Source organism: Canis lupus, chromosome 10 (assembly GCF_048164855.1).
Source record: "Canis lupus baileyi chromosome 10, mCanLup2.hap1, whole genome shotgun sequence".
Lineage (NCBI taxonomy): Eukaryota > Metazoa > Chordata > Mammalia > Carnivora > Canidae > Canis > Canis lupus.
This window is the reverse complement of record NC_132847.1, coordinates 63,570,560-63,580,121: the sequence shown is the minus strand read 5'-3', so window position 1 is coordinate 63,580,121 and position 9,562 is coordinate 63,570,560.

Genomic DNA, 9,562 nt, shown 5'->3' with positions numbered 1-9,562 from the left:
CAGAAGCCAATATGATGAAGTTTTATAGATTTAATATAAAAACCTGAACAAAATATGTCCAAGGTATGCTATGTACTGCCTTGTATCTCCATGTTTAATGCTGATCCCCTGTCTACAATGCCACTCCTACCTAGCCAGGATCTACTATCCATCCTGCAAATCCTAACTGAATTATCTTCTCTTTGAAGCTTCTGGGGACACCCAGACATAATAGTCAAATCTTTCTTTTGTGTCACAGCTGTACCTAGAACATACATTCATTGATGCACTGACCTTGAAGTACCATATACTTATGTGCATATAGGCCTCTGTGGAAGCCAAAAGTATTGTCACAAGAATCCTTTATACATTATAATCATTTGCTTATATCTCTACAAGATCCTGGAGAGCAGGACCTGGGTCTCACTCATGCCTATATCCCCAGCCAGCACTAAACCAAAGTATATACATGTCTATGCCAGACAGTATTCCAGTGAGCAAGACAACGTTCCTATCCTTGCAGTTCTTACATTCTATTAGAGGGGAGTAGATAATATACATCAAAGCAAAACAAAAGAATAACATTTCAGAGAGCCATCAGTGCTATAAATAAATAAACAAACAAACAGGGTTATTAGAAAGGGACCAGCCAAGAGTCACCTTAGTCAGCTCAAGAAAGGTTTCTGAAAGAGGTAACATTTGAGCTAAGGCTTGAATGAGGCGTAGGAGCAAGCCAAGGGAAAATGTGGCGAAAGGCCATTCCAGTCAGAAGAGCAGCAGCGCCAAAGAAATTACTGAGTCATAAAAAAAAAAAAAAAAAAAAAGGGCATTGTTGAAGGTACAGAATCAACCTTTCTGAAGTTTAGAACCATACCTCAATCTTCCATGGAGGCAGAAGTGGAAGAACAGAGGAGAGAATGACTAATAGGTCTTGAATGCCTTCCAGATCCTAGGAACTTTACGTAAGTGATCTCCTATAATCCTCACAACCACAGATTATCCCCACTCTACTGATAAGGAAACTGAGGCTTGGGGAGAAGCGAGGCACAAGCCAGATCTGTCTGAACCTTGCCTTGGCTCTTCCCATCACACCACCCTGTCCCAGGACACAAGCTGCCTTCCGAGCAGTAGAAGAAATGAGAGAAGAGCTTGACTCATTCTGATGCCAGGTGAAAAGCCACAAGTACCACAGAAATGTGCAGCCCGAAAGCTGTTGGTATTTCAGGACTCAGACAAGCAGAGCCCATCTTTCCTGCTTCTGCCCATCTGTCATTGCCGCAGCATACCATGGACACCCAGAGAAGTCCTTCAAACACATTTTCTGAGTGTCCTGGTAAGGATCCAGATCGAAAAGAAAGCTGGCTGTGAAAGCTGAGCTGTAGATCATTCTCTTAGCTCTTTCCCCTAATTGTGGTGCACACAGCCAGTCAGAGAAACAAAGACGTGGGCCCTCTGTTGATTCTCCGTCCCTTCATCTGAGGTCTAGGTATTTATTTTCATTCAGGACTTCGTTCCCTTTAAAGGGAAAAAAAAAAAAAAAATCAAAGAGTCCCTGAAGAGATTCTCCTGCTATGATTTCAATTTCCATTTCCCCCGAAATGGATGTCAAAGGCAAAAGCCCCAGGATCCTTGTGACAGTCCACTTTGGGTTTCTAATTTTGACAAGGAAGCCATCATCTGGTGGTCTAACCCCTGACGAAGGCAAGGAGGAATGAAAAATCAAATTGGAGAATCAACCAAAAAAAAAAAAAAAAAAAAAAAGGTCTGGGCAAAACAACATTCATGGAAATAAAATCTCCCGAGGCTCTAAGCTAATAGGAGCAGCTGGTGAAGACCACCAAAGACAAGAGAGTGAGAATGGCTTCCAGGGAGAGAAAGCAGAGTGGCTTCTCTAGGACAATGGAGCAGACATTAGCATTCCAATGAACCAGCACAAAGAGACCCACACCAAGCCAGGGAAGGAGGCCCCTTTCCTCCTGCCCCCTTTAAGGTCCATTTGTAGCTCTCTGCAGCTTCCCAACAAAATAGGTTGGTTTCTTACACATTATCTTCCTGCGTATTTTTAAATATAAGTGTGCTTTTTGGCTTCATTCAGCTAGAAATAAATTGCTCCGCTGCTTGGGATTTGGGCAAAATATGGCCCCGACATCTAAACACACACTTGTTGTCAGAACTTTGCTGCCTCCTTTTCCCTTTCTTTTAATAAAAGTTTGGATTCCACTGAGTGTTCTTCTACTCTTAAGCTCCAAACATTTCAAACAGCACAAAAGATATGACAAGATGAAAGGAAGTGTCCACAAATAGACAGCTAGACAACTAGTTAGCAGCTGTCTGCTTTTCTTCAGGGTTTTTTTTTTTTTTTCTTTCTTTCTTTTTTTCTGCAGGGTGGGGGGAAAGTTTATTTTACATTCTTGAAGGAGGCTGACTACTGCCTTGAAGGAGGCTGTCCCTCCTGCTCACGCTTGTTTTCTCTCTCTCTCTCCCTCTCTCTCTCCCTCTCCCCCTCCTCCTCTCACTCTCTTGGTCTTTCACTGGCCATCTTCCAGGCCTGTTTAGTGTTAGAAGGGGAAAAAAACACTTACCATGCCATGTGTAACCCTGACCTTTAGAACTCATTGTCCTTCTGGGGCAACATGTGGAGAGCTGCGGCGTCTCTAAGTGGAACTGCTCATTCTCCATTTTTTATAAAGTCCAGTGTTTGCAATTTAATGAGGTTTTGGTGTTCCATCCAGTAAGGGCATTTCTTTAACAAAAGGAACTCAAAGCATGGGTTTTGATTTTAAAACCTGCCCTGGCTTCATGGAGCTAGTCTAAATCCATTTCAGATCCAGATCAACTGAGTTTTAATTTATTCCTCTTCTCCCCTGACAGGCCTGGAAGGGCATTACTTTAATAGCAGCTTCGTTGCAAGTTGCTCCCCTCTTCTCTCTCTTCATTGCCTCAGCAGATCTTAAGCTCATGACATGAAGGTCCTGCCTTGAAGATGAAGTTTGGAGCAGATAAGCCAGCTCCTCAGCACTATTGCAGGCCCCCTCTCAGCTGGGCGGCTGATGGTGCAGCAGGAGCACAGAGGCAGCAAGAGCTTTGCTGCCAGATTTCTTTCAGGGCTGGAAGTGTGCACCTCTGCTAGCACCTGACTCCGAAGCCCTGCACTATTTATCTCTCCTGCCCATTAAACACCACCACAGAGTCTGCTGATTGACTGGGCAAAACCAGAGTCATCCTCTACCCCTTTCTCATGAGTAGCAGAGTCCACTAGTCCAGGAGCAGGTGTTTGGCCCAGAGTTTTCTCTCTCACCCACCACACCACGGCAAATCCATCCCTCCTGCTATCACTGTTCTCTGCTGCCCACCTCTCAGATGTATCCTTGATCAAATCCACTATCTGCCAGTGCCCATCTCTAACAAATGTGACAGCCTGAAGTCTCATTTCCCTTGCTGCGACAGGAAGGGTTATTTTGAAATTACTATTAGGAGTATCCTCTTCACCATTCCCCAATGATTCTCTCCTGCCTCCACTACAAGTCAAGACCCAATCTAGGTTTTAAGGCTCCTCTGTGCATCTCCAAAGCTGCTTCTGCCATCACTCGCCCCCTAGGTGACCTACTAACCTAGTCATCCTCAGGCTTCCTTGATTTCTTCAAGCAGACCCTGCTGCTGGGATGTCCTTCCCCCATTGCAGCCTGGTCAGTATCTCTGTTCACTCCATGAGAACATTCCCTGACTCTGCTTGTGGTCAGTGGTCCCACCCCTGTTGTCCCACAGCTCTGCACAGACACCCCCATCATCGCATGGGGCTCTCAGCCACTTACGGGCATAAGCCTCATTCCTCATGCTTCTGTATTCTGGCCAGATAGGAAACAACTTATGTATCTCTCTCCCTCATTCTAGCCCAGGACTAGGCATCAATAAATAAAAATGGATAGGCATATTAACTAAGTGAACATTCATTTAAAAACAACTCAGAGGCTGCAGTCCTTTCAGCCATGGTGTGAAAAGGGACCAAGAGGTCCTTTCCATGAAAGCTTACTTAGGGCAGTTTGTCTGTGTAGGGCTGGCTGTCCACAGGACATGGGTTGGTGTGTAAAGTGCTGTGGGTGGGGATACAGTCTGATTCTTCCCTATAGGCACCCCTGGAGCAGAGACTCCTCAGTGACAGGGTTAACCCTTCTATACCATGGAGAGGCAGCCTGCAGATGACAGAATGAGACTCAGAATGCAGTCCAAGAGCTTGGATCCTCTGCCATTTACTTGCTTTGCTTCTTTGTGGAAGTCACACAACCTCTCTGAGCCTTCATCTGTTAAACAGGGAAATACTACCCATCCTGTCTGTTTCACATTCTGGGCATGAGTAAAAGTACTTTGCAAAACAAGGGTGGTACACACTACACATCCTTATTTCACTTTTCCAAAGGTTTATCCTCTGGTCAGCCTGGCGAATACGCCTGAATTTTTTTTAAAAGTCTGCCCCCTAGAGATGTTCTCCCATTAAAATCTTGAACATGTACTTACAAGCAAATAGGATAGAAGATACACCCTATGGGTACAGAATCGTATTTTGGAGTAGTAATCAGCATATTTTTCCTTCACAGCTGCTGTCATAGAATTTCTTCACTGTTCCTCCAGAAACAAATGCCTCCCCATGTGTCCAGACACCTAGATGTGAGTCACCTAATACTTGGATATAAATGAAGGGGACACTGAGAGACCAGAAAACCACAAGAGGATATTCTTAAGTGTTCAGTTCAAAGCCACTGGTCCAGGTGTAAGACACATTGAAAGCATACTTTCAGAATGAGTTGTTCTCCCACTAGACCAAAGACTCAATGGATTGAGAAAAAGAAGAGGAGGGATCACATGGACAGAACCAGTGAGATGGAGAGACAGCAGGTGGCCACCTGAGCAGGTGCCATCCCACATCATCATCAGCCTGGGAGCCGAGTGGAAACCTGGCTTGCTCACTGTTGTCTGCTGACAGCTACCAATCAATAGCAGCAAGCACATGACCCAGGAGTTGCCCCGGAGAAGAGAGGTTCAGCTCATCTTTGCCCCAAGAGTTTGCCCAGCTCTTCATCCAATCCAGTCCATGTCAAAAATGGTCACCTGTAGGGTTCTACACACACACACACACACACACACACACGCACACACATTGCTACCCATCACACATAGATCATCAGAAACTAAGCTGATAAATCGAGGCAAATTTTTAGAGATTAAAATGGCCTCTTAAATACAATAGAATATTTACTCTGAAGATCTGACTTAGAATAATGTCCAGGTCTTAACTAAAGTAGTTACTGTAATAAATATTCTCTGAGTGCATTGTCTTTATTTATCAAAAGTGTTTAATACATTTTGCTGATATCAAGGAGCACTCATTGAGCCAGATGATCCTGGGTTTGGAATGGTTAAACACTGACCCCCCCCCCACCACCACCACCACCTTCTCTCCGAGAAGGAAAGAGAGGGATGTCGGATGGTGTTACACAGACAGTGTCTGAGCATCCGTTTTTCTGCCCAACAGGGATCTGCTTTTTATTCGTACTCTGATCTTTCTGGCAAGAAGCGAGCAGGATTATACCCCCCCTCACATCTCTGCAGTGAGAATTGAGCACAATGACAGCTGACCAAAGCCTGGATTGAGCATGAAGATGAGGAAAAGGCAAAGGGGGCCAGAATTCTGCAAATAAGTAAACCGCCTAAATCTTAAGAGAGTAGAGAATGCAGCAGGCGCACAGGCATGCATGTTAGAGAATACAAATGTCACCCATCTGATTCAGCATTCATTTCCTCACACCCTCATGCTCCAGGCATAGTGCTCTGTAGGAATGGAAGCTAACGCTACTAACAGACCTGCTGCCCTCTTGGAGGTTCCTATCAAACTCCAAGAGAAATAATTACCTAGGCAATTCTAATACAGTGGAGTATGTGCTATGATCTGGAAAGGAAGCTTCCCTGTGGTGTCCCTGTTATGGAAACACCCAGGAGAAGAAACTGCTAGAGTCAAGGGTTGACGACGGTTAAGGAAGGAGACTGTTGGAAATCACTTTTAAGCTGAGGCCTAAAGGATGAGAAAGTTTGCTAGGTAAGCCGGACGTAATATATGAATCGGGCAGTTGGAACAGAGCTCTCACCCTAGAGAACCAAGAGAAAAAGCACAAGCACAGATATATTTTGTTTGGCCCACAGAGTTTTGTGGGTGTATTGTTGTTATTGTTCTTAACTACTGGCCAACAATGAAGATTTCACATTAAAGTTCAGATTTCCAATCTCTCTTGAAATTCCCTCATGGTGACCACTGGCTGGAACTAAGTAGTGACTTTCCCTTTAAACAGGGCCTGGTTTGCTCCAGTCCTCACCAACCCCTCTTGTGCCCCTAACTTTGAGGCCCAAGTCAGCTGCCATTTATCATCGACCTTGAGAAGTTGTCTTTCCGATAGGACAGTTCAAGAAAAAATATACTTCTTACATCCATGTTTCTACCAAAGCTGAAAAGGTAGGATAGAACAAGGAAACTGTTTCATCCACTCTTTGCCCTCAATAGTATGGCCAAACCAGCCTTCGTCCCATTTGAGTGTTGAGGCCCTGGTCTAAACCTACGCAAGGGTAGGAACCATGTCTTCTTCACCAGGCACAATGGCTGGTGCTTAGTAGAGGAGAAATAAATGTTTTTCTGAATGCATAGAAAAGGTGTACCATGGTTACACTGCAAGAAAGAACACATCCTATTCAGGGAATTGGGGGAAAAATTAGGATGAACATAAAGGAGCAAGGAGGAGCCTGACATGAGGTTAGAGAGATGGGCGGAGGCCATCTCAGGAACGTCTAGCCAGATTTTCCGGAGTTTAGGCTTTATCCTAAAGGCAATGGGAACTTTTTGAAGCATTTTAAGCCTGGGAATGGACTCGCCTAGATTTAGGTTTAGAAAGATCTTTCAGCAGCACTATGAAAAAAATGAGAACAATAGAGTCTTGTCTAGAGAGGCATCACAATGGTCAAGGTGATCAACAATGAAATCCTGAAGGGACAATGACTGTAGGATAGTGAATAGTTTTTAAGTTACAGAATCACAAGGATTAGGTGATACTTAGAGGGTACAGAGAGGAGGAAGAGGGTCAGACTGAGGTCCTGGGGGTGGAATCACCCACTGCTATAAACCAACAGGTCTCCCACAAACCTGCTGAACCTTGATGAGTCAGTCCACTTTCCCTGGTCTCTTTGTCTTTTAATCCCTTGCCTTTCTGGAAGTTCAGCTAATACTTCAGCTAGGATTTGCCAGATACAACACAGGATGCCAGTTAAACTTGAATTTCAGATAAACAACAAGAGTTTTTAAAATCTAAGCATGTCCCGCGAAACATCTGTATTTTTATCTGCTAAATCTGGCAACCCTAATGTCAGCCCACTCCTCCATCCAGGACTCCCCACTGCTATCCATGGCATGCACCAGAAGTGGGGATTTGTGGAGGCATTTTATTACCACAGGGCAGGAATGTGCACGTGTTATTCTAGAGTGTGCCTCTACTGGCAAATAAATGGAACCATTTTTCTGTAACATATTCTTGTGGCTCATCAAATTTTGGTGTAAAGAAACGGTCATCATATTCCACCAGGGAGGTTCCTAAAAGAACCCGAGGATTAGCCAGAAGGCAGAGGTAATGAACCAAATTCACAGACACAGAGTGGGACAAGAGAAGATCAGAGAAAGGGGAAATGAAAAAGAGGAGGGCTGGAACAAAGAATACTACCTCGACTACAGGTGGGCCAGAGGACTCCGAGGTCCTCTGGGAGTCTTTACATGAACACCCCTGTGAGGGATGTCATTATAGATACTATTTTATTCCTTAATCTTCATACTTCAACCTATTTTCAAAAGTGCCATGTTAACTATGTGCTACTTTTATCATCAAATTTTTTAAAAACCAGTGAACATTATTTTGGAAGAAAAAATAGCCAGGTTGTTTGAAATTTTTGCTAAGAAAATTTTAGGATTTATCTTCAGATCTTTGATAGTGGTTGGCACCATTTGAGTTAATGGGGCAGATGCATTTGTAGCAAAACTGGTGAAGGAGACATGGTGACTCTATAAGCAGTCATAACCCCCAGGCATTTGCACTTAAGGAGTGGCTCTTAGTAATGAAGAAGCTACTTGTTCTAAAATGTCTAACACCTTGGGGGAACCCTATCAACAGGCCTCTCCTTTTCAGCAGAACCTTCACAATCTGATGCCCTGTGCCCCCAAAGTGTCGACCCAGAAAAAAAAAAAGGAAAAGATAAAATGATATGTTTTGTTGCGATGCCAATTTGCATTTCTTTTTTTTTTTAACCCACACATGAATTCCAATGGGTGCAAGCTATTCTTTTCAGAGAGGAGGGGGGAAGAGGTAATCATGACAAATTATCCTTTTTCCAAGTTATCATCATCTTGCTCTGTCTCTGTCAAATTGTTCCTCAAACACAGCAGCCTGCAAGCCCTGCTCACCCTCCCCCCTCGTGTGCTATTTATACCTTTTGGATCAAACCAGCACTTTTGCATATCTCAGCCATTTCAGGGGCTGCGATGATGAACTGCACTGCTTCCAGTCTTTTCCATCAGAGTTGCTCGTGGTCACGTCCCTGAATATCTTTAAGGACAATGCATTCCACAATCACTTCCATCTAAATCTGCTGATGATTATGATAGAGGGGGATAGGCTAAGCTTCACCCAGGAAGGAACGGTTCATTTTTCAAGCCTACGTGTTGCTTCCACATTATCTATAAGCAGTAACACAACCTTGATTCGCAACTTTGCAAAGAAGTGGACATGAGCTGCTTCTTTTTTTTTTTTTTCTTTTAATGCCCTGGTGAAACATCACTATTTCTCCTAAGATTGCTTTGTCTCCTTAAGGAGCATTCTTTCTTTCACCACTGTTTGTTTGGTCTTGGTTTCCTTTGTTCCTGTGGGTACTCATGGAAAAGAAACACAATATCCAAGGTGGTGGACAACTAAAGAGCAGGAGTAAAAGAATGGAAGAACAAGAAAGGGGGTTGCCAAGAAGGGAGAGAGGAAATGGAGGGAAAGTGAGAAGTGAAAGAAAGCTGTTCTGTCCTGGAACAATCAGCTTAGCAGGACATTGCAGTTGTTCCTTTCCAACTATTTTTCTGGATGGAAAGGATGTTAGAGAGGCTGCAGAATTTTTAAGCTTCCCTTTAGTCAGTCTCATCTCTCCCCATTGCTTCACCCCCTTTATTAGGTCAGCATCCTAGGAGTTTATATCTCAAGTATTTAACATTACTAGATGTGGTTATATTCAAAACAAATTACTGATGCTACAAAATCAAAAGGTTTACAAATGAAAAGGATACTTTTGTAAAACTGAAAGTATGGGATGAGAGGTAGAAGGAGAGGCAGAAATATTTTTAAGAACTCGGAAGTCTACTTTCTTCAGCCCACCAGGAGCGCACACATTTGGAAAATTTGAGGGAACTTACGACGTTTCCTGGAAGCTTGTTGGATTCTAGACAATAAGTGAGGCCATGTTCCACTCATCTTCCCACTTGGGTTTAGGAAAACGTATAGGAAGGAGCTTCACGCTGGCC